Genomic DNA, 18506 nt, shown 5'->3' on the forward strand with positions numbered 1-18506 from the left:
TCATAGCTCTGCTCCAAGGCAGCAGGAAGCAGCCCTGACACTGGCTGCCCGCTCACACCGCTTCCAGCGACATCTGCCCTGAAGCAGACGGGAACGTGGGAGATCTGAGATCCGCCTTCCTCTCCCCACTTCTCCATTGCCATGGATGGGAGCTTTTGACTTGGATTCCTTCCTCTTCATTTTGTATTTAGTAATCACACAGAACTGGTCCTTGGATGATTTAAAAGCTATGACACTGACAGTGATTAATAGCAGCAACTCATCTACTGTACCCATCTTTAAATCACTTCTGGTAGTCTTGCTAAGTGGGCATTTTAAGAGGCACTCTTCTGATGCTACTCACAGTTCTAAACATTTATCAAAGAAATGCCTGTCTGGTGATAAGATTAAAGCGTATTCCCCTTCTGTACAATTGCCACGTTGTCCGGAGGAAATAGCATTAGCCACTGACAAACAGCCAGCTAGATGAGACGGACACCTCACTCGCAACTTTTCCTCTGAACTGCATTCAGTGGTATACATTTTCAGAAGAATATATCCTAAGCTTCTTTTTAAAATTCACTGTTTAGGAGAGGAGTTCAGCCCACCCCAGCAAGGAGTCTTTCTATTGCTGTACCCCTGCCCAGTGTGGCATCCCCACTGGAACTGCTTTCCTCCTGGCTTGGCTCCAGCTATGACACAGACGACCTCAGTACGAGGCTGTTCACAGTACATTGACTAAAATACATTTTTCCCTTCTTGTTCCTAGAATTCCGTGCCTCAGGACTGGGGTTGTTAGCAGCTAAGCAGTAGCACGCTAATGCTTTTGAAGCCTCACTTGTCAAAGCTCTTTATGCCTATGCTCTTTCCACCCTCACCCCTCTAACCTTAGCCTCACAACCTGCTTCAGCAGGGACACCATAAAGTGCTTGGTTAGGTATTAATGTGGAGTTCCACGGGTAACCACATTCATGCTTATTTCTGCTTTGTCCAATGATTAACATGAAGTTTATGTATTCTCGCCTCCCTGAAAATGTCAGAGGTTACATACTTTTATTCTTTGCTGAAGGATACTCTTTGCACAGGCTGGGTTCTCAGCTGTAATTCACTTTGCCATTTCAGGGAAGCTGACTTAGATTGGAGCAAGTCAGCCAATAAACAGCCACCTGTGACAAAAAACAAAGCCAACCACACAGCAAAACCTACAAACAGACTCCAGCACAGCTTGCACACCTCCCAGAACAGGCAGGAATACAGGTATGCTTAGAGAATCATGACATTTTGTGTACATACATTTACATATACAATTCATATTTTAAAATTTGCATTAAATGCACTTCCTCCAGGTGCTCTGAAAAGCAAAGTCATTTGTAAGACCTATTAAAACGTTAATGTAAAAAAGAAAAGCAAAATCCCTCCAGCTGTTAGATTAATGAAATACGCCAGAGCTGGGAAGTTCAGGGAGAAGTCAGCGGCACCGAGGGAAGAATGCAGGTAAACGGTGCCCTGGCCTGCCCGCTCCTTCCCCACCCCTGCAGACAATAACCAAGCAGAGGTAACTCAGTCCACGCCAACTAAAGCAAGATGGCTGTGCTATGAAAGCCAACCCGAACACATTTTGGAAAATGCATTCATACGTTCTGAACACACACAGACAGGAATCCACAGCAAGCCAGCCCGATGAAAGAAAAACTAGAGTTCAGCTTCCTGTAGGACAGAAAATCCCACAGGATTAGAACACACATTAAGAGAACAGCACTGAAATAATAATCAATATGGGTATAAAATTAGAAGCCTGGCCTTTTCCTTTTTTTTTTTTTCTTTAAATGAACAGACAAGTGTGAAAGGCAGACAAAGTTTGGGTCAATGCAAGCCAGTATTTGAACAGATGCCACGCAGACCAGAGAAGTGACGCACTGAAGATTTAATGTGTTCCTCCCCAATTACCTAGTGAAAGGCACATAAAATCAACTACAAGTCAAATCTCTCAAGCCAGACAAGTTTCTTTCAGAAACACGCCACGAATGCCTGAGGTGCAGCAGGTATTTCCTCAGCAGCCCAGCCCTCCTCACGTCTACTCCGAAGCCTCACAATCAGGCAGCCGTCCTAGCAGCTGGGGAGCACAGTTCAGACCTCACCCCGACACAGTGCCGGAGCGGGGAACGAAAGGCAAACTCACCAGGCACTTCAGCGTCTCCTTGGTGCGGGATCTCCGCGTGCAGGGGGACGGCGTTCCTCACAGCACAGCGAGGCCCGGCTGGCTCCGAGCGCCCTGAGCAGCAGCGATCGGTACACGGAAGTTTCTCCGGTGGAGGCAATAAATTGCCGTCACCAAGGCAACAAGGTGAAAGGACAGCAATCTAGTGTTTCACCTGAAGAAAGCTTAAGGTGAAATGCTGTTTGTTTTTTTTTTCCCCCTCTGTATACAGACATTTTTGATTTCAAACCAAGATAGGAGTCAGCGAGGTAAATTTCCACTGAGTGGAATGAAAGAAACCAGATAATACTGGAAATGTACCTGCACGCCAGACTGTGAATTCAGTTCCATCCACTGAGCACGTCTTCTTTATTTTTATTGCACTTAAAGTGTTGCAAAATGTAACAGAATGGAAAAGACAACAAATCTTTAACTTGTTTATAAACTCTTGGCCCTTTTGTTATTCTGAATAATAATAAAAAAACACACACAAAGCCCCTGCTGTGCTGGACATAACAAAAACATACAAATACCCAAACAAACTGCTCTTTAGTTTTCTGCATTACTGTGAAAAGTCAACTAGGACTTGCAGTTTCAAAACAAAACAGAATATTTTCAACCTACTTTTTTTTTTAAAAAAAAAAAAGGAATATTTTCTTTAGCCAAACTAACAGTGTTAGAATAATCCTAAATCTTTCAGCAACTGAATATGTGGAAGACAAATTAGATCATAGGAGAGCCATGCTGATTTTTACTTTGATTTCTTGGTGGATTAAACCAACCCATATTACAGCCGATTGCCCGAAAAGGCAGTCCTGCTTTTTCTTCCCTGCAGAATTCTTAACACACATTGCATGAGGCAACACATTTAAAAACAGATCAACATATTTTGTCTACGGCAGATCTTGAAATCGGAGGGATTGAACAGAAGCTTTCAGAGGAAGGAATGCTGTGCGACTGGGGTTCTCCAGAGGAAGCCACCAGGCTGAGGGGAGGGCTGCCTGTGCAGCAGGCAGTGAAGCCCGAGCCAAGCTCCTGTCCCGCAGAAAGCAGGACTATACTGCTTAGCAGCACCTGCCTGCTTGTCCTCACACCACAAAGCCCCGAGCCTAGGGGGACCTGCTCTTTTCCAGACCAGAACAAGGTGCACTTTAGCGACCTCCCCACACTGCTGTGCCATGAGCCCGAAGGGCCGGCAGGAAGGAAGGGGCGTTCAGCTCGGGGAAAGCTTGCACAAAGCCAAGGTTGTGCAGTGTAACCGCAGGCTGTGTCAGGCTACACTTAAAAAGCCCTGGATGTCCCAGAGCACTACAAAGTTATCGAACTAGGCTTTACTGAATACCTTGTCGAGGCCCAGCTGATGAAGCCAATACTGGTAGGCAGGACAAGAACAGCAGAGCTTGTGGAACTGTGGGAACCTTAATGCTTACGCAACAGAAAACCATCAGATGTTTCACAACAACAGTTACAGCATTACTCTTAGGCCTTAGGACTCTCAGAGGCGAAGTATATTCCCATGTTCCTTGGTTAGACTGATACAGCTGGGGAAAAACACCAGGCAAATTTTCAGGAAGGCGCAAGTTGGTCTTAACAGGGAAGTATCACCGTGCTGCCCTTATGCGTGGACAAAACAACTGATGAAACTGAAGTGAGCAAGTTAAAAATACACACATTGGGAGCAAGGTATTCAGATCAAAGCGTATCAGTGACAGAATTAGCAAACAGAACTCAAATCTGCCAGCCTAATGCTCTGACAGCAACAACACAAGCAGGCTAAAACAGAGCACTGAGCTCATGAAGATTTGTTTGCAGGGTATTTTACCACATAAAAAAAAAAAAAAAAAACAAGAAACCACATGCTCCTGGTGATCTATTTCTATAAAAATCAGTTTAACTCCATGCAGTCAGATACACTTGAGCAATTTCAGCAAGCACGTTGAACTGGGTCACCTGTAGTCTTTGGAAATGCCTACATGAATGCAGAACTTGAAATGAATGGCCTTGCTGCACTGCAGTATGAGACCTGATTTTCCTTATTTAACGCTTAGATCTATTTATATCACTCACTAGAGGAATTCTTCTAACCAACACAGTGTTTTCCGCACCAGGTAATTCAGCAAACTCTCCAGCAGGCTCACACAGGCTGTGCAAACGTCTTCTAAGCCCAGCTGTGCCAGCAAAGGGAAACAATTCCTACCCAATAGCTTTCTTTCCAGTTTTTACCACCACCAGAGGCTGCTGCCCCCCCTTCCGCAGATCAGGGAGCACCCAGAGGAGCTCCCTGAGTTCCCCAGCTCAGGGAGCACCCAGAGGAGCCAGGCTGGGCAGCCAGGCTGACTGGCCTCCCTCAGACAGCCTTGGCCCAAGGGGTGCTGATTCCTCGCTGCCTCCCTCCCTCCTCAGCTCCTGATGGTGTCGGGGCCCGCTGCTACCTGCGGTTCACCTGCCTGGCTCCTTGGTCTGTACGCCTCCTGTGCCCAGCTCCACGCTCAGCCTTACTGCTCCAGCTGCATGACCGGGGCTGCCCCGAGAAGCTGGCAGCAGCAACCCCTGTGCAGAAAGCGCAGCCACCACTCACCTCTGCTGAAATCGCATCGCTGTGTAACGGGCACCCACGAGGGAGGTAAAAATGCAGTGCAGCGGGAGAAAGGAGGGGATGTTTACTGAATCATCTGGATATGGCGGATTTTCAGCATGGGAATTTCTCTTCCTGAAAGAAGCCTCCATCTGCTTTTCTCTGGACAAGCCAAGAGACCTATTTAATTGGTGGTAGCAAAGAAACCTAAAAAGCAGTTGTGACACGTTGCTATTAAAAACCACGTACAAAGCAGTGACTAGGAGTCAGCAGGACATCTGCAGAAGTCGGTGACCTGAAAGTGACTCCCCTAAATGGACTTCAGTTTTAAGAGGGAAAAAAATTTGAAAAATCTTGCATCAGATGTCAGCACCAACATGTTCTGCATCCAGATAGAATATTTACTGCAAGAATAAACAGCAATTTCCTACAGTAAAATCTGTCAGTAAGGCTTTATTGCTGGTGGTGGTGGTTTTCCTTGGGGGATACAGAAATTCAGCTGATTCTTTAAAACTTTAAGCTTTTATTCAACAAACATCTATTTCTGGCATGCAAAAATAGCCCTTTAAGCATGAACTACCATAAAATAAAGGAATGGTGCTCTTTACAAGTAGGATGATTGCATTACACCGGCCCTGACACTCGTAAAAGCTTTGCCAACCATGGTGAGTAAAACAAGGCCAGCTGCTTTAATTTCAGATATTCATTATCCCCGGGTCAATGTCCGGACAGATCTAGTACTTACAGCATACAGAGAGCAGTACTTCAAAACTTACTAGTCAAAAGAGGAACGCAAAAATCCAAGGCGCTGCTGAACGCCCACCAATTTTACGAAGAACAGCCCCGACCCCCAGCTAACAGCTCGCACTAAGAAGTTGCTGCCAGACGCAAACCAACGGGGGCTAACACGCCGTGGCACTAACCGTCCAGGCGGTTAGTGGTGGTGCTGGACAGGACTGGGCCTGGGACTGGGCCCTGGGGTGCTCCGCTGGTTGCCGGCCTCCGGTAGCCTCAGTGCCACTGCCCGCTGGCCCCAACAGACCGCTCAGAGCTGAGCTAATACCTGAAGAAGCTGGGGCCGTGCTCGTTATGGGCCTGTCTTTTATTCCTGCCACTTCACACACTTCAAAGGGCACCTTTACAGCTTTTATTGTTTCCTATGATAGCACGAAAATAATTCTTAGCAGCTCCCCAAACACAGAGCGAGTGCCCAGCCTCGAACTGGCCGGCCGCCATCCCACAGGGCGCCAGGAGGGAAAACACCAGGCCTTCCTCCCGCTCCGCACACGTGCTGGCCTCACGCACAAAGAACTTCAAGGTCTTTATTTCAGAGTGGCAACTGCTTCCTACGTATATAATCTAAAAAACATTTGTTTAAAGCAAGTTTTATCAAAATTCTGATACCTTCTTTCTTTAAATACTGAGGGCATTGCCAGCTGTAATTAAAAAAGCCAGCACTGATCATCATCATGACCTAGATTAATACTCACAGTTCCTCCGTGAAAAGCTAAGGAAATGGTTCTAGGTAACAAACACTGCTGTCTTAGTTCTATACACAGAACACACACATTGAGAAGCATGGCGTTGGTCAGTTTAGATTTTTAAAGGCACAAATCTCTAAAGCAGGTTCAAAAGGCTGGCTATGCACACCAAGTGCACAAGAGAAGATCCCATACCAAATGGGGGAGGTTTAGATGTACTTCATTCCAGTAGCCCAACTGGTTGCTGACTGCTCACGCAAGCATGTTTGTGTAACCACAATCTATATTCTTGTTAGATATTTAAAGATTTTAGACCATAAACAGTCAGCTTTATTGCTGCTGCATTGTTTAATGACAGGACATGCGTTCAATAAAAATGTAATTCCAACAATAAACTGTAATTGGAGGCTTATTTCTAACCGAGATAACGTCAGTGATCTATTTAACCGTATGTGCCCACAGACCAAAGCTGCCACATGACTCTCTGTTTCATGCAGACAACGAACTGCAGGGCAGATGAGGAACAGGACAAGGAATTTCTTAAATAGGCTTTGCTGAAAAGCATTGATAACAGAAGACCTACACAAAGTGACAAGAAAATACCAGTGACATTGCCAAAACCTTAAATATCCCTAAAAGGACACCTTTGTACTGCAGCACTTCAACCTCAAAAAAAGATTTTATCAAGCACATTTTCAAAATAGTTGTGAAGGGGTATTAGTCACTTTTAGGATCTGTTGTTCTGAAGATCTAACACTGCTTTAGCACACAACACATTTCATCTTGGTACAGCGGAATGCAAAAATTAAAAGCATTGCTTTCAAAAGACTTCTGTAGAGATGCACAAGAGAAATACTGCAGATGAAATGCATCAGCTGGACTGATTCCACGCACAGTTTACACCAAGAGGAAGGAAAAAACTATTGCGAACAAAGAAAGTAAAGACAAAGAACTCTAAGTTTTGAAGGAGTTTGATTATTCTCTTCTGCTCAAACCAAAAATCAAGTACGATTGCAATGTTAATAATTACACCTTCCAATTATAAAGTATTAACGCTGGATTATTACATCTCTTGTAATTCAAACACATCATGCAGTAGCGATTTTAGGAATACTAAGAGAACAAAACCATAGAAGACTGTTGCTTAACAAAGAGGATGGTAAATTCAGTTAGGTCTAACATGATGTAATCTTAATTCATCCTGGTTTGAGCTGCAGAAGAGAAACAAGTCAAAATGTTAAAGAGCAACATACAGTGCTACCAAATCCAAAATGCTCTAAGAGCAGTTCTGGAAAAATTAGTGAACTTCGCTGGCACTAAACCTTATTCTACAATTTCAGTGCTCGGTGCATTCATTTACTACAAAAAGATCTTGTTTGAAACTTGGTTTGTAGCAAGTCTGATAAACTGTAGAAGTAAAAAGGATGAAACATAGGCTATAATCCCAGAATTTGATTGAGAGCTAGCTTCATGCATCTCAGAGCTCCACCAATTTCTTTGCTGTTCAATGACTGGAGCGTAGCAGGTATTCTCTACATTTACATGGCTAAATGAACATGATGCTAATTACTGTATATTCTACCACAATAGAAAGACAACGATTCATTTTCTAGGGAGGAGGGATAAGAACATCAGCAGAAATCTGGTAATTAACAGAGGCATATACATGTATAACATTAAAAAAAATGATAAGCATTTGCATTTATTTTAGAGCTGTTATCCAACTTCCATTCAGCCACTGTATTAATATAAAAACATGAGAAAAAAATATGGGCTTGCTGGGGTTTTTAAAAGATTTCTGTTGGAAAACAAATATTCTGCCCTTCATGTTGAATATGGTTTGTCCAAGTGCATTGGTTTAACGTAATATTATCAGGATCTGTTTTAAGGTCTTGCTCATCAAATCTTGGTGTAGTTTGCAAAAGTGTTTTTTATAATTCATTACAGGCTGCATCCATTGAAATGGTTCCAAATACTGTTACTTAAGAAAGCCTTCTAGCTAAAATATTTTAAAAACACTTTGAAGGAACAACAACAAAAACTTGAAAAAGTAAAGCCACAGATGACCCAAAGATTTACCTCTCAGTGTACGTATTGTGGTTTTTGTTTTTAAACAAACACCCCATAACTTCTGCTCAAAAGCAAAACAGACACGAAGATGTCTGATGCGATGTGGTTACTCTCACTGTAAGAATGAAACCCACAGTTTGCTTAGGTGGCAGCAATAGCAGCTTCCACAGGCTTCCCTGGCAAACAATTCCTTTTTCAAGTCCATTAACATTAGCTACTGATCTGACTAAAATACTCACAAGAACTCCTCTATTCTGTATCCTCCTCCTTAATCAAGTTTTCCTCTTGCGTTTCTTCTTAATGTTTTTGCACAGCATTAAACTGTCTTCTTCCACGTTCTTGCAAAAGCTGTTATGAAGATTAAAAACAGACCAGATTCAAGCTTCTGGTCTCAACATTTTGAGAGCCCTGCACCAAGAGCTGAAGCCAACTCTCAAACGCAGCTGCCATTCCATGCCCCCACTCCAGAACTAAGGAGTGGGGACAACAACCCCAGGGGCAGGAGAAGGGGAAGAGGCCACCTCGTCAGCCCCATAATTAAAAAAGGCAGGTGTGAGGCCTCACCTTTCCAGTCACACACAGGTGATGACACTTAGGACTCTTTAAAAATCAATGGATTACCAAGCACACACCTTACTTTCATCTTCTGCACAACGATGACCCAAGCTTATTGTGCACTTTAAGTTTAACCTTCAAAGCCATCTTAAAATGTGCATTAGAAGGGGTCCCAAGGATTTCTGAGAGGTGTGATCACTACCGAAATACCAGTTGATTCCCTGTGAGCAGATCTGCACTGTTCTGTCATACATATTAAAAAAAAAAAAAAAAAAAGGTAAATTAAAAATAAACCTTGTAGCAGACAGGCACACAAACCTATTTCATCAGCCTAAGAGCCCCTGGCACCTGTGATGCAGGTGACGCACAGCACACCGCATCCACACACCCAGGGAGCCCTGCGGGGGAGGCTCTGTGCAGGACCTCGTCCCCAGGGCCAGGAGCCCCCCGCTGATGGCAAGGCCAGCGGCAGCCCTGGCTGCAGGATGGTGGAGGTTTATCCTGCAAGGAGGTGGGGAAGGTGATCAACTGCGAGGAGTCCCTGCGCTTCCCAGCTTGCTTGCAGAACCGGGGGGCAGGACCCGACTGGAGGCTGCCCCGATGGCGCAGGGTCTGGAGCGAGGAGCACCCAGGAGGGGCTGCGCTGGGCTCGCTCAGCCTGCAGAAGGCCAAGGGGGGGCAACTGCTGCCCACCCCACAGCCCCCCACAGGGACAGCGCAGCCGACCCCTTCTCAGAGCGGGCAGCAAAAGGCCAAGGAGCGACCATCTCAAGTTAACACCAGAGAAATTCATGCTGAACAGGACAGGCTTTCCATGCCACCAGGTGGTTAAGGACTGGAGAGAGGCTTGGAGGGGCTGCAGGGCCTTCAGCACAGGAGATGGGCAAAGCTGGGATGGAGACGGCCCCAAACGACCTGTGCTGATGCTGGCCAGCCGCTCCCCAGGCACCCCTTGCCTCCAGCACGGGGCTCTCACCACCGCTGATTCTGGCAGCAGCTCCTGCAGAGGGTCTGTGGAACAGCCCACAGTGTCCTAGACAGGAGGACTGGAACAGATTGCTTCAAGATGGTGTGCAGCGACAGCAAGAACTGGCTGTGATCCCTGCCGAACACACGCATGCCGCGAGCAAGGTGGACCAGCACAGACATTTCTGCTCTCTGCGAGGCCTGAGGCAGGACCGGGAGCTGCTGCAGAGACACCACGAGCTTCAGCACCCCCAGACTGAACCTGGTCAGTGGCCAGCACGTATCCATGCCCCTTGAGTGGCCGACACATTCAGTACAGCTATATCACAGCCCCGGCCCCATCACCTGCTCATCATGCTGGTGCTGCTCGTCCTCCTGCTCTGCCCCTCAGCTTTCTGGGGGTAAAGCGAGGCAGCACGGCTGGGTGTCCGCTGGGGGCCGGGGGATACAGAGAGAGACAGAGGCCACGGATGGACCCCAGGACCTGGGAGACATCGACAGCCTGATGTCTGAGCGCAGCCTGATCCTTTCCCGTCACTTTTTTGAAGCACTGCAATAGCTCAACTGAAGCAGACTTCAGCCTAGAGCAGAGAGCAGGAATGCCAATTTTCACAGAAAGACTCCATTTTCTAACAGTTTGTTTCCTTGCATGAATCATCCTATTATCCAGCAAGAAATGAAATTAGATCTTGCAGCTCTCAACTGAAGTTAATAATTAATGTTACTGTAAGAGTTTCCAGTCTTCCCTGGTGAAGGAACTCTTTCAAACACATTAACATTTCAATGAGCACTGCTGTCAGTCAACCCAGCAGCTCATTCCTTTGGCCTCTTCTCCGTCTTCAAGTTTTTTGTTGCTGTTGTTTTTGTTTTAAATACCAAGTTTTATCCCCCAGCAGTACCTCCGCCTTGTCCTTAAGGGCAAATGCAGCTGCTAGCTCTGCTCCCCAGGCATTTCTGGGCTTGGGGGACAAATTCCTCTTTACAGTCTCTGTCCAGATTAGCAGAAGAAAAGCCAGCACCTACACCAAGCTGGTGGATCCACTGAAGGGATGCACTCTAACCATAGAAGCCTAATTCTCAGGCTTTTGTATCCTGGTTTTATTCTTCCAAGATGTTTGCACTGCATTTGGGAAGAGCAGCAAGCTGAAATCTCCACCTACAGCTCCCTTCAGGAGAGGTTCAGGTTGGAAACGAGGAGACATTTCTTCTCGGAAAGAGCAGTCAGGCATTGGGATGGGTTGCCAGGAAGGTGAAGTCACCATCCCTGGGGGTGTTCAAGTAAAGGTTGGACGTGGTGCTTAGGGACATGGGTGATGGTAGGGGAATGGTTGGACCAGATGATTTTGGAGGTCTTTTCCAGCCTCAGCGATTCTCTGAGATGCTGTTCCCATTCAGCACGCAGGTGTGGCTGAAAGCGGGGAGCTGTGCACAGCCAGCTCCTCGGTGAGTGGGGGCATGGGAAAGCTCACTCTGGAGAACTTCAGCCATCTGCTTTGTCATCTTCACTGCAGCGTGTGCTCCTTCTGAAACTGCTTTAACCACCAGCTTTCTCCTCAGGCCATTATAAAAATGCATTTCTTGGCACCCGGAGCCTAGGAGGATGGGAAAAAGGAGGGTGCCTCCAAAAGAGCATCTCATCTGGCAGCCGAGGTCCAAATCGCAGGCAGGGTCTGCTGCCAACTCACGAATTGCTCACTTTTTAGCTCCTTGGCTGCTACGACCTGTACCTATGAAGGCAGATGTAACTGCACGCTTAGTCATGACTACAAAAATTCACCCCTCTGAAGATCAGAACAAAGCTCTCCACAGCCTCTGCAAAGGCAAAGACACAATGTGCGGGCGCACAGACAGCGCACCGGCTCACTCAGGATTACACCTTCTCCCCAGAAGGCTTATTCTGACTGAAGATCTACAGCGATCAGATTTGGGGTGATGTCCACTCCAAACGTGGAGGCACTGTCCACTCACCCACCATATGGAGCGTTGTATCCAGGAAGCAGGGATCGGAAGAGAATTTGGGAACGTGCTGTGCAATGAACCACGCTGCGCACGAAACACCTTGCTCATCCCGCAGGAGATGCTCTTCTCCTGATAGCTCCTCCACCTCTCCCACTCCTCTCCTACTCACTTGGAAAAACACGGCAGCCCTCTGACAAGGATTTTTTAACTTTTGGTGGTGGCAAAGAATATTTGCAATTCAAAGCTATACTCCAGGGCTAGAAAGCTCTCAGTTAGACTGCCGTCTCCTAGAAGATGAGAAAACCTTGCGTTTATCAGTGCAGGTGTAATGGGCTGGGCTCAGGAAGCTGGCAGCGAGCAGCCACAGGCTCTGAGATGGGAAGGAGAGCAAAGCTCTCCAAGGAAGCTTCCCCGGGATGCCCCTGGCATGCCCTGCGAGCAGCTGGAGGCACGGACCAGAATTAAGATGATGTGCAAAACCTGCAGTAGTCAAAAAGCGTACTAGCACAAACATGATGGATGCAGGAAAATAAATTTAAGTAATTTAGCTGGACAAGTTATTTCCTATGCATATGTGAATTTAAGCTACTTTACAGAAAGAACAGCAGTTACCACCTTCCTTACTGAAAGGACATAGGATCACTGCTGAAAAAAGCCAAAGGCACCCCGAGTTAATGTGCACAGTTGCCATCAATTTTGGTAATACCATCACGAGCAAACCAACAGGCTTTCGGAAAAAATCCAGGATTCCTGCTTGGTAGCAGAATGCCTGTAAAACACTTACCCAGTTTCCTATTTTTAAGATTCACTTATCCAACGGCTAAGCCGTGCCAGCAGGTACCTGCCTACAGGACAGCTCCTGTGGGTTAGCGGCATTTCAACCCACGCCTTGCTTTCAGACAGGTGAACAACGCACCCAGTCCCGAGGCAGCGGGATGTGCTGGGAGCTGCCCTCGTATCAGAAATGCCATTAACTGGCAAGGCAGGTTGATATTTTTCTTTTTTAATGAGATATATTTTTTTTTCCCTTTGACACAGAGATTTTTAGTTTTCTGTAAATAATTTCTACATATGTGTTGAGGGTGGAAGGTTTGGTGAGGGGCCTTATTTTCAACTGTGTTACTGGCTGATAGGGAACTCCATAAGTTTGTGAAATCCTATAAATAAATGGATTGTTGCTGGACAAAGCTCAGAGGTTAGCTCAGTCACTTGTTCCTAAAATGGTACTTGACACTGACTAGACTAAGAAACACTCATTAAAACATTCAACACTCATTATCCCAAACAAAGGCCGGACTTTGTGTTCTGCCAGGCATTCTGGATGCAGAATGCAGCTCAACGCACCGAACAAAAGCCACATTGAAACCGATGTATTGCAGAAGATGTGTAATAAGGTCAGTCATTCATCATATCAGAGCAGGACCCGGTCCCAGAGAAACACAGATGCATGTTCTTGGATGAAGCAGAAAAAGGAGGGAGCAGAGGGCACAGCAATTCAAAATTTCTTAGCCAAGTCACAAAGCCCAGGAACAGCCTCTACCCCATTTTCTGCGGCGTTAGCAATGCAATACAGAGAGGTGACGAGCAGGTAGAAGCAGTAATTCCTTCACCACAACCAGATCAAGTTCCAAAAGTATGCAATTGGCCCTGCCTCTGCACCAGCCATGGGCATCACCACAAAGAGCCTGGATCCGTCCTCTCCACGCCTCCCTGCAGGTGTTTAGGGACATGGACGAGATCCCCGAAACTCCCCTCCTGCAGGCTGATGGCTCCAGGCCCTCCAGCATCCCCGCGGCCCCAAGCCCCACGCTGGGCTCCCTCCCCATCTCCATGTCTCCTGTACCGGGGTGCCCAGAAGGGGGCCCAGCTTCCAGGTGCACCCACACTGGTGCTGGGCAGGGGAAGGATCGCCTCCCCTCACCTGCTGGCTGATTTTTGTCTTATCTGTTCCTCCAAGACATCAAATTAATCTTATAGTGAACTACGTACAATGGTGAAGGTTACTCAGGATAATACAAATTAACAGAAGCAGCCTGAGGAACTCAGTTTCCTTCAGACAGGTTAAATAAAGTTACATCCCCTTGCAGAAGTAACAAGATATACAAAAAAAGAAATTTTTGCTTTGGGTTTTTGTTTGCTTTTGTAATTACTGTGGCTGCACCAAAAGCAAAGGGAGGAGACTAGCGAGGAACTGCTGCAGAGATACCAAAATCCAACCCCACAGAGAACTGTGTCCTTTAACAGGCTTCTGCTCCAATAGATGTTGAGTTTTAAAACAATATCTAGGCTTCGGCATATTACGCAATGCTACTGGCCAGCACGCTATGTTATATTGCAGTTGCTCGTACTAAATATAGGAGAACCTGCCCACAAGGCTAGGTAACAGCTTCAGAAAATGCAACTGCTGGTAAGGAACTTACACCACCAGAAGTGTTAGGAGAGGAGTCAAGTGGAGCTGCCAAGCCCCAGCAGTGCCAGGAGGTGAACAAAACAAGGCGACTCCTTCAGCTCTGCTCTCCGCACTGCCACACTTGCTCAAAGCTCACTAAAAGCAGCTCAAAGTGGTTGCTCAAAGGAACCCCAAAATCCAGGAATATGCAAGTTACCCCAAAAAATACCCCACACCACCCTAGATCAGAACTAGAGCCATAAATTTGAGTACAGCTCAAATACTGTCAGAGGTGCCATCACGAAACACTACAAGGAGCTAAAAGGATTTCTTAAAAGTGTTCAGACAGTGGCTAGTGTGCAACACCAGGGTAAACCATTTCGTTTAAGACCTCAGACAGCCCAGTAAATCACCAAAACACAAAATGAAAATGAGGGTTGCCGTGCTGCGATCAATTTATCAAGCAGAAAGGGAGAAGCCTCCCAGAACCGCTGTACAATCCCGGTAGGTTCCCTGTTCCCCACCAATACAGCCTGGACAACAAAAACTCCAAAGCGAAAGCTTCCTCACAGGGGCAGAGCATTTAGTGGGGAGCACCGAGAGCTGCACAGCCACACCACAGCCTGCCCCCGGAGCCGCCTGGGCTCTGCCTTCTTCCCAGGCTCTGCAGGGAGCTCCAGCGGGAGCGCCGCTGCTCACTTGAAAACTCTCCCCCTCTGCATGCAAGTTACCCAGTGAATATCAGGTACAACTCAAAAGCCACGACCAAGAAAATTCAATTAAGTATCCGAACTCCCTCAAATTCTTGGCTTTTGCACAAAACCCACAAAGCATCACGCAGAAATTCAGCTGATGTTGTCCTTTTGCAGGCCAAGACTGACAGAAGTATTCCTCTGCCTAGGGGATGAGCTGCAGGGAGTACCAATGTTTCACACAACCACAGAGCGGGCTGGGTTGGATGGAGCTCACGGCTCCACACATTCCCACTGTCGTCCTTACGTCTGGTCTACCACCCGCACCGCCACAGAGCAAGTCCGATCAGCAGGCAGATTTCACAGACAAGCCCAATAGGAGATTCATTTGATGTCAGTTCAATTCTCTGAGCTGACGGGGGTTTGCTACTCATGGTCACTACAGCTGATGGAAGGGAAGGGGTCGGGTCAGATCAGATTAATCTACTGCAGTCTGAAAAGACACCGCCGTAACGTGATACTTCAGCTTCTCAGCACAAAGCTGCACCACACATTCTTACTGCACGTGTAAGAAGAAGAAATTTGTTTTAAAGGTTTGTTGAACACAAACTAGCAAGTGTTTTGTAAATAGGCAAGCTTCACCTATCCAAAAATCTACAGTCTTCACCCCACTGTTGTGGGGAGGAGGAGGTTGCAGCTACAACAGAGCCGCGCTCTCCAGCAGAGGTTTGCAGGTGCCCAGCGGTAATTCCTACCCCGAGGTACCAGCCTGGTGCCCACGACTGCCTGATCTCTGCTGGATCTGGATTCGCTTTCCAACACATGCTGCAGAGAGCAGGAACAGCCCCAGCCCTGGGCAGGGAACGGCTGATTGCATGGCACAGATCATGGCCAGCTTCATCAAGGAGGCTCAGCTACAAGGGGGAGCCTAAAAGTCGCTGGCCTAGAGAGGCAGACTGCCTAACAGCAGCTCTTTGAAGCAGGGATCATTCGGAGATATTTATTCTCTATTCCTAATAATTTTAATAGAAAAAAAAAAAAAAAAAAAAAAAAGACTTCTCGATACCTAGTCAAGCTGCTGAACTCCGGGTGACGCTGCAGGGCAGGACAGAACCAGCAGGCTGGAGAAAACAGTGCTGGAGAGGAAACGTACGGGTTCCTCCCCCAGAGCAAGAAACCAACATGGGATGGGAAGGTGACTAACACAGAAGAGGCACAGCACAACAGGCAGGCTGCCAAAGATGCAAGGTAGTAAATAAGAGTGAGAAATTAACATTAATCACTAAGTCTGCAACCTTTTGCAACAACCTTGTCTTGTTTCGTTTTAATTATCTCTAATGAAGACGCATGGCGGCTTTTTAGCCAGCCCAGTAATTTTCCAACTAGATCAAGCTCTGTTCCAGCAGCAGCATGGCCAAAAGAACTCTCACTAAACGTAAATCAGCTGAAATACATAGGAGAACCTCACAGGCAGTCTTCCCCAAGTCATTGCTTGAATGCAAAAGGGTGAGTGCTTTTTGGTTTTCCTAGAACCAGAGAATGGCTCGTGCTGGGAAGGACCTTACAGACCACCCCGCTCCAACCCTGCCACGGGCAGGGACACCTCCCAGCAGCCCAGGCTGCCCAAAGCCCCATCCAACCCTGCCAGGTTGGATGCTGTGGGCAGCCTGCTCAGTGCCTCACCACCCTCTGAGTGATGAATTTCCTTCTAACATCTAAGCTAAATCTGCCCTCTTTCAGTTTAAGACTGTTTTATTGGCATGCAAAGCCTACTACCTCATTAGCTACTATTACCAGACGAGAACACCTGAATGAGTATTTTCAGCTGATGGATGCAGAAATATCTCCTCAAGAATTTTAGCTCTCAGAAATAGTGCCATGCCCATCCCATTCTTTCCTCATGCAGCCTTCCTCAAAACCTACGAGTGAAGACAGAAAACTGAAAAACAAACTAAAAACCACGATGTACCCTGTCTGTGCTTTCACATACTTCCTGCTTTTAATGCACCTTTCAGCTGAAATATGAAATACTGAATATTTATGAAATATTAGGGGAAGGAAGGGGGAAATATCTCAATGTAAAAAAAGCTTTTCTAAGGCAATCACATACCGCAGTTCATTTCCTGCACCCACTTACCAATGACCACGTCTTTCCTGGAAAATTCTTCGTTTTTCTAAATCAGTAGTCTCTTTAGCATCAATAAAACGGGAAGCATGTTCCAGTCTTTAAGCTACATAAGACTGGAGGCTAACATGACATTAATAGCCAGTTTAACCGCAGAGAGGGGCTTAAACCTCTGCTGAAAAGGATGATGAATACTGCCTTTGTCTAAGACAGAAAGAGCAGAGGTTGCAACCAGAGATCAGACATGAAAACCAGAAGTCAAGAACTGCCCTCATGTGCATGCACCAAACCTTAACCGTAAAGGCCAGGTAAGACTCAAGTCTTCCATAACAACTCAGCATTTAATAACTAGATGTTATTTATCTTAAATATATTAATTGGCGTTTATTCTTTTGCTTTACAGAAACCTTCCCTCTATAGTCATATTTTTTAGCTTATTATTTCTTAGTTAAGAATCTTGGCGGATTCACACTGATTTATTGCCCTTGTATATCAATGCAATAGTACCAAGCAATAAAACCCTCAATACCCATGATCTAGCAAGAAGTCTAAACAAACGGGAACCATATTAGCACACACGGCTCCTACAAAGACATCACTAGAATCAGAAAAAAATTAGAAGGGGATACCTTGATATTATCAGTCAAACCCCAGCTCCACACCAGGCAGCATCAACACAGGTTGCTTAGGGCCGTCTCCAGCCCAGCTCTGCCCACCTCCTGTGCTGAAGGCTCTGCAGCCACTCCAAGCCTCTCTCCTGTCCTTAACCACCTGGTGGCGGGGGCAGCCCGTCCTTCTATTGAGCTGGAATTCCTCTTGCTGTTCTCTTACCCTGCTGGCTGCAAGGTGGGCAGCAGTCACACCCCCTTAGCCTTCTCCTCCCTATGCTAAGCAAACCCACCAGGGCCACCCCTCCTGCATGCCCTGCGCTCCTTCCCCCAGCCTTCTTGATGACCCATGCGACTTGCTCTGCCTCATCAGCATCTGCCCTGAGCATGGGGGGCTCGAGCTGGACACAGACAGGATCCCAGAAGTGCTGCCCAGAGAGGAACTGCCGCTTCCCCAGCGATGCTCCGGCTGAAGCACTCCAGCCTGCCTGTCACCACACGGATCAGCAGGGCTCACGGTCACTGAACTGCAGCTACAAACCATCCATCTGAGACATTAAGGAAAACGCATCAAACATCCGGCACAGAGCAACACAACTAAAGGTGTGAGAAGATTAGAGAGGAGACATTTCATCTCCAAAGCCAAGACTTCACCCAAAAACATCTGCCAAAACAAACACAGGCACATACCAGGGTGTCAACACAGTATCTCACAGGGCTGGGTGAGAAAGGGAGTGAGAGGGCACAGTTAAGGTGAGAGAGCATTAATCATCAGGTGTAAAGCACTGCTTTCATTTACACAGTTCCTTGGCACATCACAGCAACTTCTGCTTCCCACAAAACGGAGAGGAGTCAGCCGTTTCTGCAACCTCCGAGCAAATTCTGGTCCTAGAAGAAGTGAGGAACAAGG

General features: G+C 46.8%; 1 protein-coding gene across 8 annotated transcripts in view; it reads right to left on the bottom strand.

The window, feature by feature from the left end:
• The window catches only part of LOC311426675 (E3 ubiquitin-protein ligase NEDD4-like), a 141958-nt gene that overhangs the window by 107922 nt on the left and 15530 nt on the right, over positions 1 to 18506 (bottom strand). For 2 of the 8 annotated variants that reach the window (XM_084503209.1, XM_084503207.1), the window contains exon 1: positions 2159 to 2270. The exons of 5 other annotated variants lie outside the window; for them this stretch is intronic. The gene's annotated coding sequence lies outside the window, so the exon portion shown is untranslated. Of the gene's footprint in view, positions 1 to 2158; positions 2271 to 8541; positions 8651 to 18506 lie in introns of those variants that run through there. One more of the 8 variants, XM_084503208.1, reaches the window with a different exon arrangement.

The sequence above is a fragment of the Aythya ferina genome (genome assembly GCF_964211825.1).
Source record: "Aythya ferina genome assembly, chromosome: Z".
NCBI classification, from domain to species: Eukaryota; Metazoa; Chordata; class Aves; order Anseriformes; family Anatidae; genus Aythya; species Aythya ferina.